General features: G+C 50.7%; 1 protein-coding gene across 2 annotated transcripts in view; it reads right to left on the bottom strand.

Annotated features, from left to right (window-relative positions):
- LOC105566677 overlaps positions 1-5,366 on the bottom strand; it is a 401,439-nt gene that overhangs the window by 115,370 nt on the left and 280,703 nt on the right. The window lies entirely within an intron of this gene.

Raw genomic sequence — 5,366 nt, 5'->3', positions numbered from 1 at the left:
CTCTCTCTCTCTCTCTCTCTCTCTCTCTCTCTCTCCTCTCTCCCTCTCTCTCTCTTCCCTGTGTTTTGTCTCTACGAACCGTCTCGCTCCATCTTTCGCCCTGCCGCTACGCTGATAGGGCTACTGTTGCCACAGTATACGCACACACGGGGGATGCATGTGTGTACGCGTATCGTGTGCATTCGGTTTAACGTGTGTGTAATGCGCATCTACAAGACGTATAGTCGTGAGCGCGATGCGTAGCGCGTCCACATCCATGAGAGACGCGCGACGCGGTGGCTCCTCTTCCTCGGCATTGAGAGGAACAGAGAGGCGTGGTTCGAGGTACGGTAGCCCACAGGGGCGATCGGGGATGTTGCTAATAATATGCTACGCGAGTTGGCGCGTTACTCGCGCTACCAGGCAGCGCGCAGCCGGGGAGATCGAAACGGGAGCTACCGGGAGCGCGTTCGAGATAGACGAGAGGATTCAAGAGGAAGGTGGAACAGAGAGAAGGAAGGAGAGAGAGAGAGAGAGAGAGGGGGGTCGCGCGCGCGAGATCCCCACAGCGATGCGCTTCGATCGATCGAGGACGAGCGGCACGACTTCGAGCTTTGACCGTGGGCCTCCCGATGCACGTCTCCGCCTCTGACGTACGTATAATAGGGTTCCGTTGGAGCTTCGCGAAATTGGAATCTGGCGAATGCTTCTGCGCTACTCGACCCGTCGTCTGAACGCGCACGTGGTCGTTGATTATTGCGATGGCCATGTCGCGTCCGATGCGTTTACGGTGTTTCATGTCAAATCTACGACGTGCCAGGCGACTTTTAGCCAATTCGGACGTTGCGTGTAATTTACGTTACAATAATTTTAGTTTAATATACATTCGTATAAATATATTAATATTTGTAATGCTAAAAGTGTTTCAAAGAGTCGCAAGGCGTGATGAGAAAATGATCCGCGGTAAAAGTGTCCTCGCAAATAAGAGTAGAAGCCGGTTCGCGTTCAGGGTGTCTTGTCCACTGCGATTGCAAATCCCGAAGGGGATTGCGAGGTACAGTTCGCCCAAGACCGTACACCAAGACTGTTTCTGAACCATCGAGAGAGTTGATCCTAAAGCAACTAATAGTAACGCTAATAGATCCGCTCTAGTGGACACACGTCCGCGTTCGCTGGACATTACCGCCCGCACGTGACTAATCTCCATCGAGATCCCGTATTGACAAATCGAGAGCCCGAGAGTTTTTTCTCTTCATCAACGCGGCGAACCACTCGAGCGCACGACTGTGTGCCGAGTGGTGGGACACGTCATGGGAGTGCACAGGTGCGCGACTCGATCGTCTAATTACGCGGACGGACATTGTGGCACGTCGCCGTTTAAGACGTTCCGCGTCACGATCGCTATCTCAGCGAATCGCCACTCGGACCGGAATGACGTCGCGCCGATATTCCGGGCGCGTGCACGGCGGTATATAAAATCCGACGCCACGGTTAAAGAGACCAGAAGGATCATAAATTGAGATAGATTTGACTAAAGCTGGCGGCATAGGGGAAGATTTATGTAGTGCGAAATTTAGTCTCGGGCGAAGTCAAATTTCGCATGCACGGTGACAAATACGTTCTACGCTGAATCTCAAATGGATTTATCACGGATGTCGGTGTGTAGACGTTGGTACACGGGCGTAACGTAAAAACGCCCAGAATCGTTGGATGCATAATGCATTGTTGGCCTTTGCGAAAATATGAGAGAAAGTATTTCAACTGAAAGTTGCTTTTAATATTTCCATCGCACGCAACGTCCACGTTGACGATGTGCAGTACTTTTTCTTACATTGGTTTCGGAAGAACACCTTTTATATGCAGATACAAACGTATTTTATGTGCGGCAATAAAAATGACAGTTTCCTGTTTTTCGTACTTGACTATTATAAACATCGACGTTCAGCGAACACAATGGAAAAACCATGCACCCCCACGGTTAATGTCAAAGACTTCGCTACGATGAAAAAGGGATCGCATGCTGATTGAATTGACCTAGCAACCTTTTTGGTTGGGTCGACAAAAGCGTGGGTGCCGACGGAAATAGAAAAAGACGCGAATTAGTTACCCGAGGTAATTTGTGTGGGGCAGAAGAACGAAGGCGAACCGACGGTTTGTCAAACTTATCTCTCCCTTCTTCTTTCTCTCTCTCTCTTTTTCTCTCCCCCCTTGGTTCTCTACCCGTAGGCGAAAAACAAAGTCAGGAAAGTTACGGCAAAACGCAAGCAACACAAAACGAGGGTCAAAATCCTTGCGCTTCGAAGGATGCTGCTGCTGTAGCTGGTGCTGCCGTTGCGGGGCGCGCGAGGGGCAGGAGGAGCAGGAGGTAAGAGCAGGCGAGAGGGCGAACGAGAAGAAACAGAGACACCTGAGGAGAAAAGGAGGAGCTCGGAGAAGCGGGAGAGAAAGAAAAAGAGTGCGAGATGCGAAGGGCGTGCAAAGGGGAAAAGCAGCGCGAAGAAGAGAGGAAGAAAGAGAGAGAGAGAGAGAGAGAGAGAGAGGGGGGGGGGAGGGGAAGAGATACTCGCCTAGCGGACGCAGGGACGCCGAGGAGGCGGCGGAAGAAGGGAAACGGGAGAGGAGAGTAAGGCTACTGCGCGTTAGCTGTGCCTGTAGTACTCTACCTCCGCGGCCTCTGCCACCTCCACCTCTCGACCGGCTCACCTGAAGACAAGTTACCCCGCAATAAAAACACCGAGAAAATTATATACCTCCCGGCCGCGCGCGCCAGCGGTGAACGTCGAGCAAAAGGACCACTTGGCTTTCCTACTAACGCGGGGAAAAGGAGAGCAGAGGACAGCGATGCCGGGGTAACAGGCAGGCGGAGGAAGAGGCGGCGAGGAGAGCGAGAGCGATCGAGATGGACGCGCGGAGAAAAGGAGACGACTCCCGCGAGGAGGGAAAAAAGCGCGGAGGTTCGCCAGGAGAGGACGAGGGAGGAGATAAAGGGAGATTGCAAAGGGGAGAGAAAGAGAGAGAGAGAGAGAGAGAGAGAGAAAGAATGAGAGAGCCTCCTTCTGGGCCTAAGGCTGCCAAGAAGCCGTTGAAGAAGACTGCATAAAGAAAGACGCCCGTGCATCGCCACGGAAGCCTCGATCGAGCCACTAAGGCCGTCGCCTCTAAATACAGGGTGCTCGCCGCGTAACGCGGGTTTCGAAAGCGGTTCATTGTGCCGAAGACACAAGCCGTAGACAGCGTGCCGAAACGTCCATGTGTCCGGCCTGATTCTTACATAACAATACTACTTTCCTTTTGCGTTCTTTTTTATCGCGTATCGTGAGACTAATAATCGATGAATCTCACGTGGCTTTGGTAATTAAAGAATAATTTTACTGTAAAAAATTATACGCCGTATACAAAGTATATTGAATTTTATTGAAAACGACCGGAAAGGAAAAAAAATTTGATCGTATCTTTTCCACTGTACTTCCCGCCGCGAGAATACAGCGTCCGATGTATTGTGCTTCTTGGTGACCATTTATCAGAAATAAACTCGGTACCCCGGTGATTCTCAAAGAGCTGGCCGTTCGTATTCCGAATAAAATTCAGGGCAGTAACAATCTTTCGTGACGAAGGGAGACGATACCGAGAGTGGCGAGTGAGCGGAAGGAGGACGACAACACAACAGACCAGTCCGACCAGCTGATGAGCCGGTTCTCCGATATACTTTGTTTCGTCTTATTTTCTTCCTCGGTACCCTCCTTTTTATTGCTAGGGTTCTGGTCCGAGAGGAACCTCGATCTCCCCCAGTGTATTTATACCCGACTCTCACTGGTCCCTCCTCTTGGTCTCTCGCTGTGGCGTGTACATGTATCCTCCCCCCCCCCCCCGGTTCCGAATTTAAGGGCCTCAAGTCCTTGCGCACGGGCACCGGTACCCCGCGGGAGGCTGCATCTACACGCGTCTCAGTTTAACGAGCTTTTTATATATTTTCAAGTGGACGACAATCGAGCCTCGTCGTGCGCCTCGCGCGTGACGTGGAAGGAAATGTATCGCCGTGATGCGATAAAGCGTCCGTAATATTTCAGCAGCGTATCTGCTTATAATAGCGCCGGGGTATACATGTATCGGCATGTATTTACGGAAATTACAAGAATCATCGCGATTTTATTGCATTGACAGCTTTACTCGCGAACCCGTGGAACGTGCTGTGTCACATACTTCATAAGAAAAATTTATTTAATTATAAAACAGCTTAACTTATATCCTCCCGCTGATTATAAAGCGGCGTAAATTAAATTAAACCGCACCGACGTGCGTGCCAGGCACATTTGTTTATATTATTTATATTTATGTCACGGCTCAAGGAAATCAAGCTGTCTCGGCTGTGCGAGAGCTGCGAAATAAGCTTCATCAAGCGCAGGTACGTACGAACAGACGGATATTATTCAAAGTTCGTTCAAAGGCGATAAATAAGAAAAGAAGCTTAAAGGGTTCGTTTAAGGACGATAAGAAAAATTTTCCCCTCGAAACGCCGCGTTGATTCCGCATCGTCGCGGTGATCGATGTCTCGATATCACCGTCCAGGCAATGAGATCATTGCCTGGAATAAACGAGGCAATAATTTTATGCCACCGCGCGCGTGCATCGAGCAGCACCCTCGCGCGCTCCATCGTGCCTCGGCCGCGCGCGGTTGCGCAACGATTTATTTTCCACTGTAATATGCAATATAGCACGTAGCCGTAGTATGCTGTAGTACAACTGGCCTTGGATGAGATAGGCATTGCACGACGGCATAATGCACGCCGGCGCGACGTGGCGCGGTCAGCTGCGTGCTCGAGGGCCCTGCATCATCGTTGTCGCCCGTCGTTGCCCGGCGTCAACCTCCTCTTCGTCCTCTTCGTCGTTCTCTTCGTCTCGGGGACGCTACCGTTATTCCGGCGAGATGGGCTGGTGTCGAAACGGCCCGAATACGATCCCGGCAGGCATCACACTTCGTTCTTTTATTGGAGATATTATCTTTATATTAATCCAGTCGGACGTCAAGTATAAAACGCGGGGATGATGCCTCCGTACGTAGATTTAGAGACATAAACGACGGCGTTCTCTAGGACGTCCAAAACCGTTATTCATATCTACTCTGCGGCAGAGGGGGGGAAGAGGGGGGAGAGAGAGAGAGAGAGAGCCATTATTCACGGTTTATCATAACGATAATAAATTCAAGGTCGCCGTTATCCGCCCGCAGATTACCTGCGGCATTTAAAGAGATAACGAAGGAGATAGGACGACTTACAGCCTGCAGATTCAGCACCTCGATCAAATTAACTAACGTTTAAGTAACTCGGCAGTTCAATCAGGAATTACAGCAAGAGTCCATCGTCACGATGTCAACCCGGGGGGGAGTAGCC

Source organism: Vollenhovia emeryi, unplaced genomic scaffold (assembly GCF_000949405.1).
Source record: "Vollenhovia emeryi isolate VEMERY1.0 unplaced genomic scaffold, V.emery_V1.0 DF939143.1, whole genome shotgun sequence".
Lineage (NCBI taxonomy): Eukaryota > Metazoa > Arthropoda > Insecta > Hymenoptera > Formicidae > Vollenhovia > Vollenhovia emeryi.
Note: the sequence above shows the minus strand (reverse complement) of the source record. Positions and strands in the feature narration are given on the sequence as shown.